The sequence below is a fragment of the Emydura macquarii genome, unplaced genomic scaffold (assembly GCF_026122565.2).
Source record: "Emydura macquarii macquarii isolate MOO-44397 ecotype Brisbane River unplaced genomic scaffold, CSIRO-AGI_Emac_v2 contig_2676, whole genome shotgun sequence".
Classification (NCBI taxonomy): Eukaryota; Metazoa; Chordata; order Testudines; family Chelidae; genus Emydura; species Emydura macquarii.
Genome location: NW_027132813.1, coordinates 30,472,736 through 30,493,796, shown reverse-complemented (window position 1 = coordinate 30,493,796; position 21,061 = coordinate 30,472,736). Strand labels below are relative to the sequence as shown.

Below are 21,061 nucleotides of genomic sequence, written 5' to 3'. Positions count from 1 at the left end.
ATTGCAACTGGATCATCTCTGTAAATTATTCTCTTAATAAAGAGCCAGTTTAGTTTACAAACACAGTGTCCTTTCATTGTATGACCCAGTATGTGGTACATGAAACAATCCTGCTAAAAGGAATATGGGTTAAAGTGTATATAAAAAGAAAATTAACAAATAGTAACCAGCAACGCAGACAGAGGTGCTCAAATTAACAGACATAAGAGGCATTAAAAAGACATCACACTGAAAATTCCCTAAAGTTCAATTGGTCAACAATAGATTCTAAATCCTACATTTTTAAAATTCCAGGCTCTAGCCAAGCATATGTTTTTGGATTTTTTAGAACATGCAGGTAATACATTGTAACTTTGAGGCACACAACTGGTAGGAATTACTTATGTAAATTAAACTGCATGTGGAAGTGTGATATACCCTAAGGTGCACATACAAATGCAGATAGGATTATGAAAACTATCCCCTTGGTATTTCCAGTTTGAGTTATAAGGGTAGCTGAATGTGAAGCTCTTCCCTTTCATTATCCATTGTGACAGGGCCAGACCTGATGGCTATAGGACAGTGTTGGAGGGTATATATATTAGCCCCAGGGTCAGCAAATCCTTGTTCCCTGGGTGATTCAGCTGGGGTTACTCCAGGGCAATTAGACCAATTAGGCCAGCTGAGGCAAATTAAGGGGCTTGCCCCCAGCAGTTAGAAGCCTCCCTGTCAGGCAGATAGGGGCAGCTGAAAGGGTGTTGAGAGGGGGAGCAGCGCAGCTACAGAACTTGGAGCGATTGCTGTTGCTACCACAACACAAGGTACAGGAGTTCAGGAGAAGCCCGTCCAGGCAGGGCTAAGGGTTATAGGTACAGAGACCTGAAGGAGGACCCAGCCGCTCAGACAACTGAGTAACGGAATTGAGATCGAGTGACCTCACCCAAACAGGAGAGGATCACAGAGACAGAGAGAACCATGGCGAGGAAGGGAGGGAAAAACCCTTGCCCCGGTTCCAGGAAGCGGGCCACCAGCAGTGGGGCCAAGGACAGGTGACCCAGGGAAGGTAGTAGCTCTCACAGACTAAGCAGTTTGAGGCTACTCCTCACAGAGTCCCTGGGTCAGGGCCTGGGGTAGAGGGTGGGACCGGGCTGCCCCCCCCGTTCCCACCCAGCCATACCACCAGCGTAGCTGAAAAGGGTGTAGGATCCGCAGAGGGCCAGAACAGGCCTCCCTCGCTACACCATATAGATACAATGTAACCCACTGGTGAGTGTGTTACAGCTCCCAGAGGTGCCCATCCACAGAGAATATGAGTTGTTACAGCCCTCCATTATAAAGACTTGAGTCTTCAGTTCAAACTGTTTCAGCTTATGCTTTTTAGGTCTAGAGGTCTCCAGTTCGATCCCCAGTATGTCAGCCAAGATGGAGACCATCATGTAGTGGGGGCTTGTCCAGGGTTTGAACCATGTAGGCCTCAGATGCTTGGATCACCTTTCTTTGAGTAAAGGAAGTATGTAACCCAGAAGAACATGTGAGGCCAACAGCAGTTCCAAAACCTGAAAAACTTTAACCAAGAAAATGGAGCCCACATAGATAATTGTAGGGGCCCAATCTCATCAGAGTCAAAGGAAATTTGCCACTGTCCTCAGTAGGAGCAAGAGGAAGTTCTAAAATGGAGGTTAATTGAGAGTCACTACATGGCACAATTACAGATAGTGTTGTGACTTCTTTTTAGCGTTAAGAAATGCCTATTGACACTTGTAAAACAGTTCACTTTGTAATATGTTGTGTATCATCCCTAAATTCTGTGTCTGAATTATTAGGTGTACAGAAGCTGCTGCTTAGAGGACATACTATTTTACAGTGTTGCCAAATCTCACTATTTGATCATGAGTCTCACAGCATTTGGTGGTTTTCTTAACTTTCATTTTAAAGTATTTTTCCAGCTCTCATGGTTATGGAGAAAAGTTTGAAAACTTGATCTGAGTTTATCCTATAGGCTCCCAAACCAGAAAGCAAAGAAAAACAACCTGACATTTTATTATTTAAAAACTGGTCATTTTTAAGCCTTACTCATGATCTTTGAATACCTGGGGTTGACAGTCCTTGCAAACAAGAGGAATGTTCCATGGCGCTAAAACTTTATATGGAATGCTCGGAAATATTTTGAAGCATCTCCCATGGGCCCAGTTCAGATCCCGTTAAAATGAATAGAAATACTCCCATTGACTTAATCAGAGTTGGACTAAGTCTACAGCCATTTATGTTTCTTTCATTTTTGACCATGAGGCTATTTTTATTTAACTCCATAGTCTGACACCTTATTACTTCTGTGATCACCACCTCTCTCTCTCTTCTAGTTCAGCTGATTCACATTGAACTGCCAGATACCAGGATTATGAAAAGATGTTTACGATGGCATTGATTCAGTCCTAGCAGTATTCAAAATGTTATGTGTGTTTTCCCTGCTGGTAATACGTTGTAACTGTGGATCTTCTGTGGAATCTCTCATGTGCAGTGGTACCAAACCTTGGGTTGGCAGAGCACTAAGGCTTCATGGGGTCTAATATGCAGGCCCCAACTACCTGAATCATCGTGCTTCTCCCAGGGTCTCAGATGCCCTGCCGCTATGAGCCAGTTCCCCCAACTGTCTTCCCAACAGCCTACAAGAAACATTCCTGCGGGTAACTCGTCAACCTCAAGAGCCACAGGAGAAAAGCAGCTGCAAATTCACTATCAGCAGATTCACCACATTGCCCTCTGTGGACCCATCAGCCCTTGGCTGATACCCATGATATCTTCTGAACAACAAAGTGGGGGAAAAATGGATCAGCAATGGACAGAAATTGTTCAAAGGAAAGAACCAGAGACAAAAGCAAGATGACAAGATGGATTGAAAGTAGGCAGACAGTTAAATTGTTCCTCCATACCAGGAGTAAACTGACTAGTGACAGATATGGTGGATAACAGCACTCAAAGAACTAAGCATCTGAACCAAAACCCATTTGAAAGACTCTCATTGATTTCAAAGGGCTCTGCACTGGGCCTCTCATGGACTTGAAAATGAACAAATCTAGAAAATTGAGGTGGTTGAGGAGCCTTCACAACAGAAAATGATGGATAAAAGTAGCCTGGAAACAGCTCCTCACTGACTAGAAAGACATAGGACTGCATTCTCTGGTCAGCTAAATTCACTTCTGCAGCACAGCATGAATTTACACCAGCAGTAGATGCCCCTTAGATAAACCACCCTGTTCAGGGGGAATATCCAACTGGAGTACAGCTAGTGGAGGCATCTTTGCCAACCCCCAAAGCTACCTCCTCCATGAGAGCTGCCACACCTAGCCTAGTGGGGAAACAGGGCATATGGGAGGCAGGAGGAAGAGGTGTGTCAGACGAGGAAGTTGTTTCTGGGAAAGGGTATTTGTCTGGGTAGTGTAGGGGATGATGCATACTTCCTTCAGCAGTATACGTTAAAGTTGCTCCTCCTGTGCCCTCCAGCTTTAACTTACACCAGCACAAGGCAGCTGAGATTCAGGAAGCCAGGAACAGCACCTTGTTAGTCCCCACCTCTCCACTGCATAGGAAATTTGTACAAGTGCATTTAGAGAATTGAGACCACAATGTTAAACCATAAAGCTTCTGAAAATATAGAGCAAATTGAAGCCAGCAAAAAATATCGACTACACAAAATAAAATAATCAAGAACTATATCCTTGTTAGCCTCATTGCATGGTTTAATGATTTTTTCTCTGTATTAGTCTGTATCTGTATGACAAACATGCATTAAATATATTTTTAAAAAATTTTCAGCAACACAAAGAAGTGTTTTTGTTGTATCTTGCTGAAAAGCAGTCATGGCAAACTTTGATCTGACATGGGCTCAGAATTAAAAGGATCATAAACAATTTTGAAGCTTTCTGTCTCCTTTGCTAGTTTTGTTGCTGAATACCATCTCCGTGGCAGTCAAACCAATGGTACCAGTGAAAAGTTTTATTTTGGCATCAAGTTACTTTTAATTGAAGAAAACAAAGTATTTGTACCAATGGCAAGAAAAAAAAGTTTTCCATGGTGTATTTCTTTCTGAAAACATCACAAACTTGCAGTACTTCAATAATGGAAAGCAAGAGGAGATCTTTATTTTGATGCATTTAACTTAGAAATATGGGAATCAACAATCTAAAAGAAAGTTTTAGGACACTATTCTGTCATCATATTTGCTGGTGTATCTCCATGAAAGCTGCAGCACCCCTGTAAGCAAGAACAGGACTGGACTCAAGGTGCTTGACATGTTTATTCCACTGGTCCATAAAACCCATTAACTGACATATGGAGGGCATAATCCTGCAAACACTTACTAATGCAAGTAAAGCTACTGAAATCAATGAGTTCAACTGATCTATTCAGGTAAGTACTACTCACATGAATGAGAGCTTGCGGGATTAGCCTCTGGCATCTCTCTACATGTTTCTGTTTTAGGGCCTGATCCTGCTTCTACTGAAATCAACACTGAAAATCCATTGACTTCCCTTATAATAATTATTATGATAGCACTTACACATCCTCAGCATGAATCAGAGTCCCGTTACAGCAGGAACTGTACAAATATATAATAAATATCTATGTACAGAGTTTGCAGTCTATACATAAGGCAGCCAGGTTGGATCCATAATGAGGGGGTACTGTATTCCACTCAAGCTCAGCAATGTTACAGAGATTTAATATATATATATATATATAGCTGTTCACCAGGATTTCATACACCGGGACACAAATCCTTACAAGCTTGCTTGCAAAAGCTGTTGGACTTGCATGCATTCTCCCCTTAAGCTTGCAGTGAACAATGAGCCTGAAATGCTTCTGCAGATCATACTACCAAGCTGCCTGAGGAAGACAAACCACTCCAAAGCACAGAAACTGAGGGAGCTATTACCATGCTACTAAACCTATAACCTAACATTCAGAATGAGATCAGTGTGTCACGATGATCCCCCTTTGGAATGTGATTTTCTTGATTCTTCTCCCTTTGTGAATATGTGTGAAAAAAAGAGGGAGGTTTGTGAACTGAGAGTGGGGAAAGCATGGGAAGGAGAGTGAGATCACAGTTAAAAAATACAGAGTTAAGAAGACAAATAAATCACAAACTTAACTCTATAACACTGTCTATAATTAGATGACTTGTTCTAATGTTTGAGCAGCCTCGGAATAGATGTCAAGTAATTTGTAGACTGAGGTGTGAACCAGATATGAAGGGAAAGCCAGGGAGGATGCCTAAAACCCTGCAACAAATAAAGGAATCTTTCCAGGTGGGGAGACTGGTCTTTTATTTAAGAATGTAAAGATGGACTAAAATATGTGTGTGTGTGTGTGTGTGTGTGTGTATATATATATATATATATATATATATATATATAATTTTCTTCCATTATATAACATCCTAGAATGACAAGGGCTTAATTCTTCCCTCAGTTACTCTGATTAGTACCTGATCTGATGATTAGTTACTTTGGATTTGTACTAGTGTAAAAGAGCAGAATTTGGTCCCATTTGCCTTTATAGCTCCATTTTACTAGGTTATGGAGTAGTAATGTGTTGCTCAGATCCAATGTTTTTGTAAATATTTGTGGTAAATATAGTGTAAGATCCATGTTTCTTTCACTCTAAGGTCAACACTGCTGGAATATAGAAGAGCAGCATCTGAATGGTGGGAAGAGATGAAAAAAGTGGGCTAGCCACTGCAGACGTACACAGTGAGGGAGAAGTCAGTGAAAGTCTCTTGGATAGACATATTTTACTAGCATCATCAGAATTATGTAAATATTTGGTGCACCGGTATCCCTGGATGCCATTGGAGAACTGTCTATACGGCACACTATTATTTTGCAATAATATTGATAGTGTGCACTATCACTGGTTTGCAATGCACTAGCACTGATTTGCGTAGGATATTGTTTTGCTCCAGAGCAACAAACAACATGTTAAAATGTTAAATGTTAAAATAGTGCTGGCTGGAAAACGTAATTTCCATTCCATGGGAAAGTCTGAGATTTTGAAATTTGGTTTTGTCCTGAATCAGGTCAACGGTTGAAATCTTGGAATTTTTCTTGAATTTACATATTCTGAAATATTTCATTTTGATCTTATCAAAACATTTATTTCAATGTTATCATTTCAACTATTATACTTACATTATATTTATTACAAAAGAAGAAAGAAACTAATAAAATAGAAACAAAATGTTTTGATAATTTCACTTGAAAATGTCAATGAAATTGACATGTTCCCCCCAAAAGACTTTTTGGTTTGGAAAATTATTGCGCAATTCTATATAAAATGCAGCCACATGAACAAACAGACCTATTTATATTATCAGCATTAGATTCAATACACTACTGTAGTGAGGAGGTGTGGTCTCCCTCCAAGACTGATGGGGACCAACAGGCTGGGCCTGTGGGGGCGGAGCCAGAGACTGCCTGTCTACCAACCCAGAAGCGAGGGGGCGGGATAGGAAGTACAAAAGAGAGGCCCAGGTGCTCAAATGGCGCCCAGCCCCCGGAGCGGAAGGATGTCTCTCCTGGCCCGCCAGCTCTGCCTGCGGGCAGGTACCCTGGCGAGCCAACTGAGACCAGGTACCCGGGGAGGTGGACCAGGGCTGACATCTGGGTACTGGCAAAGGAGCAGCATGAGACCCAGGGCTCAGCGGTAACCCCGAATCCACCCACCCCATTGGGCCCAGTAGTCCCAAGGGGCGAAGACCTGGAAGAGTTGCCCGACGCAGATGCGGAGGACGTGGCCCTACCAGGGCCAGACCTGGAGGAGCTACCCCTAGAATTGGAAGAGGACGATGGCGAGGCGCGGGCCAGACCTGGAAGAACTGCCCCTTGCAGATGGCCCTGAAGAGCTGCCTGACCTGCCACCTCCTGACGAGATCGAGGGGTTCTACAACCTGCCCCTCGGCACCTACCCTGACAAGGAAGACTGGGCGGCAGGATACCAGGTACCCAAGGGACAGGGGGAAGGAAGTGGCCCAGAGGAGGGGCCACACACTCCGGGGACCAGGGAGCCGGACAGCGACTCAGTGTGTTGCGGTTGGGACCCCGCTGACTCCATGACATACCCCGCGGACACCATGGCCAACCCCTCGGCCACAGCTAGAGACCTGGGCTGGGACGCAGTGGAGTTGGGTGGGCCTGCGTCCCCCTCCCCCCTTCCCTGACCACCCCGGTGGCTTGTAGACTGTTTGCTGCCCCACCCAGGGGCCTTTGAACTGTTTGCAGCCCCATCTGGGGAACTAGACTGTTTGCTGCCCCTTCCCCCCCCCGGGGGCCTTTGCACTGATTGTGGCCCCACCCGGGGCCTTTGAACTGATTACAGCTCGGAGATTGTTCCCCGCCCTGAGCTGAGACTGCCCCTACCGAGGCAGGGGAGTGAGGAGGTGTGGCCTCCCCTCCAATACTGATGGGGAAGGACGGCCAACCTTGCTACAGCTACCTTGCCTAAGTGCCCATGAGCTTGACCTTTCAAGAAGCTGCCTCTGTTGTACAAGGCTGTGTCTACACTTCTACGGCACAGCTGCAGCCATTGTAGCCTTTCAGTGTAGACACTCATACAGCAATCAGAAGGGTTCTCCCATCACTGTAGGTAATCCACTTCCCTCAGACACAGTAGCTAGGTCGATGGAAGAATTCTTTTGTAAACCTAGCTCTGTCTACATTGGGGTTTAAGATGGCTTTTTCACACCCCTGAGTGACATAGCTGGGTCAACCTAACTTTTCAGTGTAGACCAGCCCTTAGAGACTGTGACATTCCTAGATGCATGGAGCATGTAATAAATTTTTACATCATGCTGCCTTTTGCAGGCACTGTTCAGGTTTGTCATCAATACACAGCATCTCTTTAGTAATTTGTTGGTATCACTGGGGTATGCAAAATCAGCATGCCATGAAAACAGCAAATTGTAATTCAACTCCCTACTTACCAGCTGTCATGTACATTTCAAGATCTGTTGTATTAACTGAGATGGAATATAGGGGCCCAAAGAGTCAAAGATGTTAACATGACCCTGTAACCATCCGCCATTAGATAGTTTTAAGCAAGGTTCAGGGTTTGATATACTGAGGCCCTCAGCCTGATTAGCAGCATGGCAAACATATCATTAAAAATCCTTCTAACCTTTCATTAAAGATACAGAAAAAAAATAAAAGGAAAAACAGTTAAACATTTGAAGTGTAAAGTATTAAATAAGCCATTCATTTTAACAACATCTCTTGTGCACTTTCCCTTTATTTGGAAAGAGGTTTTAGAAAGGAATCCCCCTAGTCTGAGTGTCTCACAATTAGGGTAATTTGTAGGCCCAGTTATCACAACAGTTCTCCTGAATTTCTATTGCATATTTTGCCCACCTGAGTGGTGGGATTGAAACATACCTCTTCTGAATAATGCCTTTTGTCTTTCCCTTTCTCATCTTAAAAGCTCCAAGTATTTCCTTTCTTTGCTCTCTTCTCTTCCCCTTTTAATCCTTCAACACATCCTATACTTTAACACTTAGAAGTGCTATTCCTTCTCTCTCATACACACATTTAAAACCATTTTATTAAAGTTTAAACTGCCTAAGTTGACAGTTTTGGCAGAATTGCATTGCTGGCAATCAGTTTGATAAGCAATGACTTGTGATTGTGGATGGCAGTGGAGTGTGAAGGACGTGACAGCTTCAGAGTTTGAAGCATTAGTTGAAAATATGCATCTAAAAGATGCAGTTTTCCTGTAGCAGAGGCAGAAGCTGTGTTGAGCAACCAATACAAAATTCCGTTCTATATCCATTTGCACTTTAGTAGCACCCAAGATATTTTAACTATCTTCTTCCTTCTCTACTGTATTTTTTTTCTTTGTGTTGCTAAAATAGCTCCTTACATCCCATGAATTTATTTTGGTCCCAATTCGTGGGTTCAGTCAAGCTGGGCTGAGCAAAGGACCAAAGGCGTTTGGTAAAGGTGGCTTTTGTGGCTCCCCACTACTGGGATACTCCAGGGGTTTTTCCACCCCCGTGTGAGTGAAAGCAGTGCTGCTGTAAAATGAGTATCTACCAATGACCACAAAGAGTTGATTTGACACCTGGGGAGTGGAGAGGTGCTTTGCTCACTCCTTTTGCCCTGGCCATTCTTCCTGTGCCAGGAGCTATAAAGGATGTAGTACAGACATGGGTTACTTCTTACAGTGGGGAAATTCTTGGATAGCTGGTTAAACCAGGGTTACAGCTTTTTGTGTCTTCCTGCCAGTGGAAAGGGTTTGCTCCCAGTCCAACAATCAGGCCTGTTATTTCTTGATTGTAGGGTCAGACATTTCCCATGATATTTTTCTTCACACCTTTATATAAATAAATAATGCTGAAGGTTGCTGCTTTGTTCAAGCCTTCAGCTAATTTTGTACAACCTATAATATGCGTCACCATTTGTCGCACACTTCACCTCCACGTACACCCTTATGGTGTGATTGTGTATCATTCATGTTCACCCTTATGGTGTAATTATGTATTGTTTAATGCAAAGTATGTCATGTAAGGTGTTTTTGGAATGCTCATGACATACTGAACGTTCTTGTTATAGTAATATGTTTGTTGCAATGTCATGTGTATGGTTATGAAGATCTGCTATGTAATATTCCCAAATATGTGTCTCATAGCTTGAGGCAGTTCTAAGTAAAACCCTCCAAAAGCAGAGAGGTAGTTCACATCTCAGTAAGGCTTGCATAAAACAACCCAGCTCTTCCAGGAACAATGGACTAGCCTAAGCATCAATAAGGGGATACTCATTTGACTCAAGGGGAGGAAGCCATGCTGGACATTGTCTGTCACCTGACCCCAGGAGGTGGTGAAGAAACTGTTAAAAGAAGAGAGATTTTTGCAATCTCGAGTTCTCTCTTCCACTTCGATCTACAAAACAACATCAAGCAACTGAAGGACTGTCCACAGGAGGAGGGCCCGGCAGAAGGAAGTCATCCAGCCTGTGGTGAGCAATATTTAACTTTGTAAGGTTACTGAAAACGTTAAGCTTAGTTTAGAATGTGATTTGTTTTTATTTCATCCTGATCAATCTGATTTATATTCCTCTGATTTATAACCACTTAATCTTTCTGTACTTAATAAATGTATTTGTTTTATTGAAAACAGTGGTTTAAGGTATGTCAGAGATTCCATTTGAAGTGACAAAGCTGGTGCATATCAATTTTTTTGGTAAACTGACGAACCAATGAGCTTACTTTGTTCAGCAGGCAGCACTGAACATTGCAAGACGGAGGTTCCTAGGGTTGAATCTGGGACTGGGGGTGGTTTCTGGGGTCATTCTATTGCATAATCCCATGAGTGGTTGGCCAGAAGCACTCATTCACTATGCTGAGGGCCACTTGCTTGCAGGAGGCTGTGCGTGGGTTGACCCAGGAGTGGGGGTTCACACAGTAAAGCAAATGCAAGACAAGCTCCAGGAGTGGGGATTTGGGCTGACTCAATTGTACACCAAACCAGTTTGCAAAGGGAAACGTCACACCACTAAGAAGTCAATGTTTGTCCCCATACTTAGAATAGAAAGTAAAAATACTATCTTAGATATTATAGGTTGTCAATTGTTGGTAAATGCTCATTTTGTAAAGGCAATCATTCAGATAAAACAATAATTTTGCATTGAATAATAAGGCTTAATGCACTCAAAACACTTCACCAATATTAATGAAATATACAAAACATCACCACATCCAGGTGAGGTAGGTACGTATTACTATCCCTTTTTTGCAAATGCGAAACTAAGGAACACAGACTAACTGACCAAAGCCATGAATGGATTGGTGAATTGGAGAAACGGTATTAGAACTCAGATTCCTCACCTTTTAGTCCCTTGCTTTCAGCACAAGACCACCTTTCCTCCCCTTTATATCTATATATGAGATGTCCTGAACTTTGAGAGATCCAGCACCTACAAATAATACAACTTCAAAGGTAAAGTGTTCCACAGCATGCCAATATTCTAAAATGACTGGGTTTGAGTTGATTTTTTTAAAAATTAATGAATTTTTTTTAACAATATGTAAAGTTCATAATTCAGCCAATTTTCTCCTAACTTACCTTGTTCTGTAGATCTCATTGAGATTTAAAAAATCAAGCCATCTAAAGACATTACCTGTACTGTGTCTTAGTACATATACAAATATATATTACTTTCTAGAATGCATTATCTATTGTATTAAGTGATAATTAATGTATATGATGTAATACCATGTTTAAAAGCATTAAAAAGAAGTAAACAAAGTTGAGATTGAACATTAGCACTTTCTTAATTCTGATGTTGGAGTAACATTAGCTTTTTGAGTGGAAAATATGTGTTGTAGCTGGAGTTCAGGGATTACAGGATATGACCATGAAATTAAAGACTATTGTAACGCATAAGCACAAGAAGGCAGTTACAACTGAGAACACAACTTTAATTTTTGGCATTGCCCAATGTGTGGGATGCTTAGTTGTGCAACTGTAACATTCTCTAATTGTGACTTTCTGACAGGACATTAATACACACACTTTAGGTTTTTTTTTACTTATGAAATATATGAGATCTGTGCAGGAATAACTTGGGAATGTTTCCAGCTGCAAAACTGAGTAATGCAAATACTTTTTCTGACATGGCTGTAACAGGCTACTAAGAATACCACATGTATTATCTTTTAATTACACCAATTATGGTCTGAATCCTACTGACATAATCACTAGGATTTTCCTGTTTGTGTTACAAATGACTATTCCCCAAATCTATAATATGTGTGGAATGGAGAAAAAAATCAATAGAAAATTACAAGAGGAACTGGTTTGTAAGAGCCGTTCCACTACATTTTTTTTTTTTGTTGCTACACACTGAAGAATTCTGTATCGTTGTGTTCCCAAGGCCACTAGAAGTCAGTTATAGTATGGAACTGACACAATAATTGTGTGTTTGAGGGACAGAAGGTAACCTCCACTACAAGCTAGCTAATTCCAGTATTGACAACTATTTCCAAAGGAAGCTACTAAGCTATACCTCAGTTAGAAATAAGACATTTCAATAGTGACCAACAGTAGCTCCAAGAGCAAAGAAACATTGCAAGATAAGGATTTTTATCCAGTAACATCTTAGGTGTCCCTGGTGGGTGACTCAGTCTACTCAAAGGGTGTGTATGCACCTGTGTATGAATACATATGTATGCATGCATAGAGTTTACTTTCCTTAACAGAAAGGAAGGGTCTCAGACTTTGATACAGATGTTCATAGAAACATCTTTGTAACAATGTGGATTCTCAGGCCAAAGTTTACTCATTTTTACATGCACATAGTCTTATGCACATGTAAGTAGAAACAGGATTTGTCCCTTCACAAGTGAATTTGTGCATAGCATTGTTTTCAAATGGATAAAATGTACATATCACCCCCTGTACTGAAGGGCAGATCCACTGTTCTCAATTAGATAAATGGTATCTAACCATCCAACCACAATTTATAAAGGGCCAATTACTATAATAACTATTAAGCAGCCTCAGCATGTAGCCAGAGTATTATAGTGGTAATTCATGGCTAATTAGAGCAGTATAACTTTTCCTTTCTACTCTAAATTTTAAAAAATGTCATCCAATGTCAAGAACATTCCTGCAGAATTCCTTTTAAAATTCAATCGGAATGCATTTTAAAACTACTGTTATGATGAAATGAAGCAGTCGTCAGATTTTTTTAGTGTGTTCCACTGGGTGTTGTCTGTATGTTTAAGCCAAATGCCTCTACTTCCATGATGTGACTTTCTATAACATGGCTACAGTTCAATTTTTGGAATACCAGAGGATATGCTATAACTATCTGGAATGGCAGTATGGCTTGCGCAGGCTGGAGTACAACTGAGCAGATTCATTGAGAGCCATACTTTCATAGAATCTGGTATGTACAAGAGGCAGAGTTTATGGGCACTTTCTCTGCCCCCTGCACAGTAAAGTCTCACTGCTTTCAAAGCTTTATCTGCATGTATAGGTAGCCAGAGGAAAGAACAGCCAGTGCATAGGCGCACACAGCCATGTACCCACCTTTCTGGGACTTCCAAATAGGACTTGTGTATGTCAGGAAGCTATGTTGCCTGCACCTTCTCCTCACCACTAAGGAGCTCATAATGACACCTCTTTTTGTAGGTATTTGGAAGGGAAATAGACCTGAACACTAGCAAAAGAAATCGGGGAATATTAAGGCACCTTTAGCCATGTGTGTGGTTTAAGTTGGCATGTGCAGAAGATAGCCAGGTTGTTCAAACCAGTATGCTTACACTGCATAGAGCTGGCAGAAAATTTTCTGACAATGTTTTTCTGTTGGAAAAGTTTTGATTCCACTAAATCAAAACTTTTCAATGAAACGTGTTGATTTCATCCCCTTTTTCAACAACAAAAATTAAAGCTTAGTTTTGATAAGGTTGAAATAGTTCACTTTGATAAAGTCAAAATGTTTTGTTTCAGATTTGTCATTTTGACTTCTATAAAAGTCAAAATGATAGTCAAAATAAAGCGATTTGGGTTTATTGAAATTTTGTGTGAGAAAATGTCAAGTGTTGAATTTAATTATTTTTCTATCGGGAAAGTAGAAATGAAACATTAAGGGTCATGCCTCTGCATCCACTGAGCTATGGGGGTCTCTCATGGACCAGGATCCCTTGCTGGACTACATCTTCCATGATGCACTGCAGTCATGGGACTACAAGAGAGACTCAGCAAAATAGAGCAACCACTTGCAGCATGGGAGAAGTAGCTGAGTAAGGAAAACTGTCTCACTAGAAATAATGGGTGTATAAAGTACCTGAACTACAAGTACTTTGAGTAGGGCCCTACCAAATTCACAGTCCATTTTGGTCAATTTCACAGTCATAGGATTTTTTAAATTGTCAGTTTCACAGTTTCAGATGCTCACATTGGAAATTTCATGGTATTGTAACCATAGGGGACCCTGGGGTGAGGGATCACAAGGCTATCGTGGTGGGGTTGTGGGATTGCCAGCTGGACAGCAGTGGCTGCTGGCCAAGAACTAAGCTCTAAAGCCAATGCCACTACCAGCCGCAGCACAGAAGTGAGGGTCACGGGTATGTGGGGGAACCATATGTCCAGGTAGTCCTTGCAGCCTCTCTACCCAGGTCAGGGGCTGACAGCTTGAACTGCAGCCTCCTGCCTGGGTCAGGGGCTGACAGCCACCCTCACTTCTGTGCTGCCTTGAGAGCTGGGCTCCCAGCCAGCAATCACGGAGCTTTCTGCATCTGTGGGAGGTTCCCAAATGTGAGTCTGACCCAGCTACGGGAGCAGTCCCTGAAGGGGAAGAGGAAGTTCCATCCCTCCACAGTCAAGGCCAGAACCAGAAGCTGGACCCCAGCCCATGGTAGGAGGCCAGCTGGGATGTCTCCAGATTTGCCCCTCCCATAAAATAGCCAGACTTCATGGTCTCTGATGCATTTTTCATGGCCATGAATGTGGTAGGGCCCTACCTATGAGTCCCCACGCAGCTCAGGTAGACACAGATTAATGTCATCCTGAATCAAAATTAAACATTTCATTTCAGGTCAACAAACCCAAATCAAGTGTTTCAATTCCAGAATGCTGAAACGTTTCATTTAATCAAAAACGTCAAAGAATACATTTCAGCATTTTTGAATCAGGATTCTTGAACCTTTCAATTCTGTAAAAAATTCAAAACATAGAAGCGTAGGACCTCAAGAAGGGACCTCAAGAGGTCTTCTAGTCCAGTCCCTTGCACTCAAAGCAGGACTCAATATTATCTAGATCATCCCTGACAGGTATTTGTCTAACCTGCTCTTAAAAATCTCCCATAATGGAGATTCCACAATCTCCCTAGGTAATTTATTCCAGCGTTTAACTATACTGACAGTTAAGAAGTTTTTGCAAATGTCCAACTTAAACCTTCTTTGCTGTAATTTAAGCCCATTGCTTCTTGTCCTATCTGCAGAGGTTAAAGAGAACATTTTTTCCCTCTTCCTGTGAACAACCCCTTATGTATTTGAAAACCGTTATCACGTCTCTTCTCAGCCTTATCTTCTCCAGACTAAACAAACCATTTTTTTCAAACTTCCCCCGTATGTCATGTTTTCTAGACCTTTAGTCCTTTTTGTTGCTCTTTTCTGGACTTTCTCCAGTTTCTTCACATCTTTCCTGAAATGTGGTGTCCAGAACTGGACACAATATTCCAGTTGAGGCCTAGAGTGCAGAGTAAAGTGGAAGAATTACTTCTCATGTCTTGCTTTCAGCCCTCCTGTTAATACATCCCAGAATGATGTTTGCTTTGTTTGCAATAGTGTTACACTGTTGACTCATATTTAACTTGTGGTCCATTATGACCGCCAGATCCTTTTCCACAAGTATTTCTTCGTAGGCAGTCATTTCTTATTTTGTATGTGTGCAACTGATTGTTCCTTCCTAAGTGAAGTACTTTGCATTTGTCCTTATTGAATTTCATCCTATTTTCTTCAGATCATTTCTCCAGTTTGTCAGATCATTTTGAATTTTAATACCATCCTTCAAAGCACTAGCAACACCTCCCAGCTTGATATCATCTGCCAATTTTACAGATATACTCTCCATACCATCATCTAAATTATTAATGAAGATATTGAACAGAACCAGACTCAGAACTGATCTCTGCAGGACCTCACTCAATATGTCCTTCCAGGTTGATTGTGAACTACTGATTACTCTCTGGGAACAGTTTTCCAACCAGTTATGCATACACCTTATAGTAGCTCCATCTAGGTAATATTTCTATGAGAAAGTCATGTGAGAGAGTATCAAAAGCCTTAGTAAAGTCAAGATATACCATATGTACTGCTTCCCCCCATCCACAAAGCTTGTTACTGTCAAAGAAAGCTATTCGGTTGGTTTTACAAAATTTGTTCTTGACAAATCCATGCTGACTGTTACTTATCACTTTATTATCTTCTAGGTGTTTACAAATTGATTGGTTAATTATATGGTCCATTATCTTTCTAGGTACTGAAGTTAAACTAAATGGTCTGTAATTCCCCAGGTTGTCCTTATTCCCCTTTTTATAGATTGACACTATATTTGTCCTTTTCCAGTCCTCTGGAATCTCTCCTGTCTTCTATGATTTTTCAAAGATAATCAGTTATGGCTCAGATATCTCCTCAGTCAGCTCCTTGAGTATTCTAGGGTGTATTTCATCAGGCCCTGGTGTCTTGAAGACATCTTATGTGTCTAAATAATTTTTAACTTGTTCTTTCCCTATTTTAGCATCATATCTTACCTCAATTTCACAGTCATTCATTGTTAGATGTCCAATTGCTACTAAATTTTTTGGTGAAAACTGAAACAAAATATCATTTAGCACTCCTGACTTTTCCATTGTTTCTGTTATTGCTTTTTCCCTTCATTGAGTAATGGGCCTACCCTGTCATTGGTCTTGCAGAATTTCTCTAGCTAGTTTAATGTTGTTTTGTGCCTTGGTCATTCGATTTTTCCCCTACATACTTGTGGTCTTTGTATTTATTCTTTGTAATTTGACCTTGATTCCACTTTTTGTAGACTCTTTTTTGAGTTTCAAGTCATTGAAGATCTTTGGGTTAATCCAGGGTTGTCTTTTGCCATACTTCCTATTTTTCCTATGCAGTGTGACAGTTTGCTCTTGTGCCCTTAATAATGCGTCTTTTAAAAACTGCCAACTCTCTTGCACTGTTTTTCCCGTAGACTTGCTTCCTATTGGGATCTTACCTATCAACTTCCTTAGTCTGCTAAAGCCTGCATCCTTGAAATCCATTATCTTTATTGTGCTATTATGCTATAAAGCTTCATCCACCTCTTCTTCCTGGTTAGGTGGTCTGTAGTAGACCCCTACCATGACATCACCCTTGCTTTTTACCCCTTTTATTGTTACCCAGAGACTTTCAACAAGTCTGTCTCCTATTTTCATCTGAACCTCGCCTTATATTTCAAATATGTGTACAGTTGAGCTAACACCTCCTCCTCCTTTTTCCTGCCTGGCCTTCCTGAGCAAGCTATACTCTTCTATTCCAATATTCCAGTCATTATTCCTATATTCTATTCCAATATTCCAGTTTCAATCTTTTTACTGTTTGTCCTGATTCAAGATGAAAACAAAAGGTCAAAACATTGGAATTTCCTGCAGTATGGAAACTCCATTTTTCTATAAGCTCTAATATTTAAACATAGCCCTAAATGTCACTGACTAACATTTAATAATCAGGAAGGCCCAAAACACAATTGGAGTTGGAGTTAGCATGGGACATGAAGGGTAACAAGAAGGGTTTCTACAGGTATGTTAGCAACAAGAAAGTGGTCAGGGAAAGTGTGGGCCTCTTACTGAATGAAAGAGGCAACCAGGCGACAGATGATGTGGAGAAAGTTGAAGTACTTTTTTTCCCCTTTGTCTTCATATACGAGGTTGTTGCAGCATAATTCCCAGCATGCCCACCCCTTGCCCCCGACCCGCTCGGTGCTAACAGTAAAACCGTGACCTGACCTTATTAGGCTGCATCTGTTGTCAGCATTTAGTTGTTATGCTGCTATAAGAAAACCGCCTACGCACCCCAGTGCCTCTGTTGATCACAGATGTCTTTGTTGCCCACCGATAACGGGCTATGTATCCAGTGCCATAACAGCTCCACCCAAGGCCACAGGCATTGTCATAGTCTGGCACGTACTAATGTATATCCCTCCTCCAATCCAGAGCTACTAAACTCATGACGCATTCTCTAGTATAAAAAGGAGTACGCCCCATGCCCAAATTGAGAGAGCGTCTGCCAGCCTGATCACCTGGTCCGCCCCGCCTCTCCCGCTCCCGTACTCTGAGCGCGAATTGTGTAAGCCGGCCCGTACCGAACGATATGCTGCAACTCCCTGTTCCTAGTGGTGAGATATATAAAGTAACTGCTTTGCCTTTTTCTCTGCTTGTTTCATATGATAATCTTTTCAGCTAAGTATTAAAGCGTGTACCCCATATCCCTTAATAAAATTTTGTTGTATGATCCAACTGACTCATTATTGACTCTGGGGGATCCATAACCTGTCGAGACAGAGGTCAGCTCCCAGATTACTGCACTGGGCAGCAGAGTATGGGGAGGAGGTGAGCACCTATCAGTCCTGAACTTTTTCTTTCATCACTGTTTAGAAAAGCTGGACATGCACAAGTCCATGGGGCTGGATGCAATGCATCTGAGGGTACCGAGGGAGTTGGCTGCTGTGACTGCAGAGTTATTGGCCATTATCAGTGTGATTGGAGGAGGTCCCAGACAATTAGAAAAAAACAAATATAGTGCCCATCTTCAAAAAAGGGAAAGAAGAATCTGGGGAACTACAGACCAGTCAACCTCACCTCAGTCCCTGGAAAAATCATGGAGCAGGTCCTCAAGAAATCCATTTTGAGGCACTTGGAAGAGAGGAAGATGATCAGGAACAGTCAGCATGGATTCACCTAGGGCAAGTGTGCCTGACCACCTGATTGCCTTCTATGATGAGATGACAGGCTCTGTGGATGTGGGGAAAACAGTGGACATGATATATCTTGAGTTTAATAAAGATTTTGATATGGTGTCCCACAGTGTTCTTGCCAGCAAGTTAAAGAAGTCTGGGTTGGTTGGATGAATGCACTATCAAGTGGATTGAAAGATGGCTAGATCATTGGGCTAAATGGGTAGTGATCAAGGGCTTGATGTCTAGTTGGCAGCGGGTAACAAGCGAAGTAACCCAGGGGTCGGTCCTGGGGCCAGTATTGTTCAACGACTTCTTTAATGATCTGGAGGATGGGGTGGATTGTACCCTCAGCAAGTTTGCAGATGACAGTAAGCTGGGGAGAGTGGTAGGTACGCTGGAGGGTAGGGCTGGGATACAGAGCAACCTAGACAAATTGGAGGATTGGGCCAAAAGAAATCAGATGAGGTTCAACAAGGACAAGTGCAGAGTCTTGAACTTAAGATGGAAAAATCCCATGGACTGCAACAAACTGGGAACTGACTGGCTAGACAGCAGTTCTGCAGAAAAGGACCTGGAGGTTACAGCAGATAAGAAGCTGGATATGAGTCAACAGTATGCCCTTGTTGCCAAGAAGGATAACAGCACATTGGGCTGCATTAGTAGGAGCATTGCCAGCAGATGGAGGGAAGTGATTATTCCCTTCGATTTGGCATTGGTGAGGTCACACTTGGAGTACTGTGTCCAGTTTTGGGCCCCCCCACTACAAAAAGGATGTTGACAAATTGAAGAGAATCCAGCGGAGGGCAACAAAAATGATTAGGGGCTGGAGCACATGACTTATGAGGAGAGGCTAGATGGAACTAGGCTTGTTTAGTCTACAGAAAAGAAGAGTGAGGGGGGGATTTGATAGCGGCCTTCAACTACCTGAAGGGTTCCACGGAGGATGGAGCTAGGCTGTTCTTAGTGGTGGTAGATGACAGAACAAGGAGCAATGGTCTCAGGTTGCAGTGGGGGAGGCTAGGTTGGATATTAGGAAAATCTTTTTAACTAGGAAGGTGGTGAAGCACTGGAATGGGTTATCTAGGGACGTAGTGCTTTTTTAAGGTGTGCCTTGATAAAGTCCTGGCTGGAATGATTTAGTTGGGGTTTGTCCTGCTTTGAGTAGGGGGTTGGACTAACTGATCTCCTGAGGGCCCTTCCAACCCTAATCTTCAATGAATCTATTATTCTAATAGGCCATATGTCCCCTTTCTTGTTTTTATTTTTAGGATGATGGCTTAGTAAAAATTTTCTCAGACAGCCTATCGGACTTCAAACGTAGGTTTTCCTAAAGAGAAATGGGCACTATTACTTACTAATTATCATGGTTATCACTAATCATGAGTTGAAATCACAAAATTGTGTATCGGTGTTAACTGTAGTAAACTCTAATTAAAAAAAAAAAATCTGGAAGCTGGATTTATAAATTACAAAATGTGATAAATTTTAGTTCATTATGGCCCAATTCTGCAAAAGACTTGTGCACATTTGGGTGAATTCCTGGCTCCACTGATGTCAGTGGCAGCACTCCGACTGATTTCAGAGTGGCCAGGATTTCATCCTCATGTCTTTAGCTGCCAGAGGTCTACTCCAGCTCCCACCGAAGTTAATGGAAATATTTGTATTGACTTCAGTGAGAACTAAATTGGGCTCACGAGTAGTTCCATAGTCCCAGTGATGTCTATTCCCATATTCATACATATAGCTTTGTGTAAATGTTTACAGGTTGATGCTGTCTTTGTACATTTTATATAGGAACAAGAGAAAATGCATCACATAAATGTAGGTTAGCATGGAACAACACTTTTCGTTTTATATGCAGAAGCAATCTGTTTCCTTAACAATTGTTGCAAACCTTTTATAATCATAATGACAGATTTTACAGCGGTTAGTCTGTGCCTGGCTTCTGCTAATGATCATTAAAGTAAGTTTTCTGCCTTTCTATAAATTATTGGCAGTACAAAATATAATGCATGCTTCAGTACTTAGGATCTTTCCACAGTGTCAACTTTTCATCCCAGTGCATTTTATAAGTAGATTTACCTATAATAAATCTATGAAACAAATGCATGCAGAAACACGCTTCTGAATTTATTACTTCATTAAATTAAGTTTCAGCAGGGTTACTGAAGTAAAGCTAATATCAGGGCATGCCATATTAGAAATAAATCTTAGAAATATTCCTTGCAATGTTGTGAATGTTTGTGGGTAATTACCAGTGTGGTCATATTCCCAAACTCTTTGATGTTTTAGGACTGCTTCTATATTTCATTTTTTCAGCACTAATGGGCAGCAGCAATAAAAAACATTGAATCCAAAGAAAAGCCTAACAGTCCATAAAATGAAATTGCCATTGTCTTTATTGTTTTTGAGAATAAGTCATATTTACTTACAGTATAAATCCTGCATTTTTCATTTTTACCCTGAAACTATATATATATTTAATCCTGCAAGCTGTTTCATGAAAATGGATGGCTGCAACCAACAGGAGCCCATGGATTTCCATAGGGTTGTTCTTGTGAGACAGCTTGCATGATCAGGGCCTAAGTTGCCTCT

The 21,061-nt window shown here is 41.5% G+C and overlaps 1 pseudogene; it reads left to right on the top strand.

Annotated features, from left to right (window-relative positions):
• Window positions 1-6,823: 6,823 nt before the first annotated feature.
• LOC137164233 (L-lactate dehydrogenase A chain-like) overlaps window positions 6,824-21,061 on the top strand; it is a 43,349-nt pseudogene continuing 29,111 nt past the window's right edge.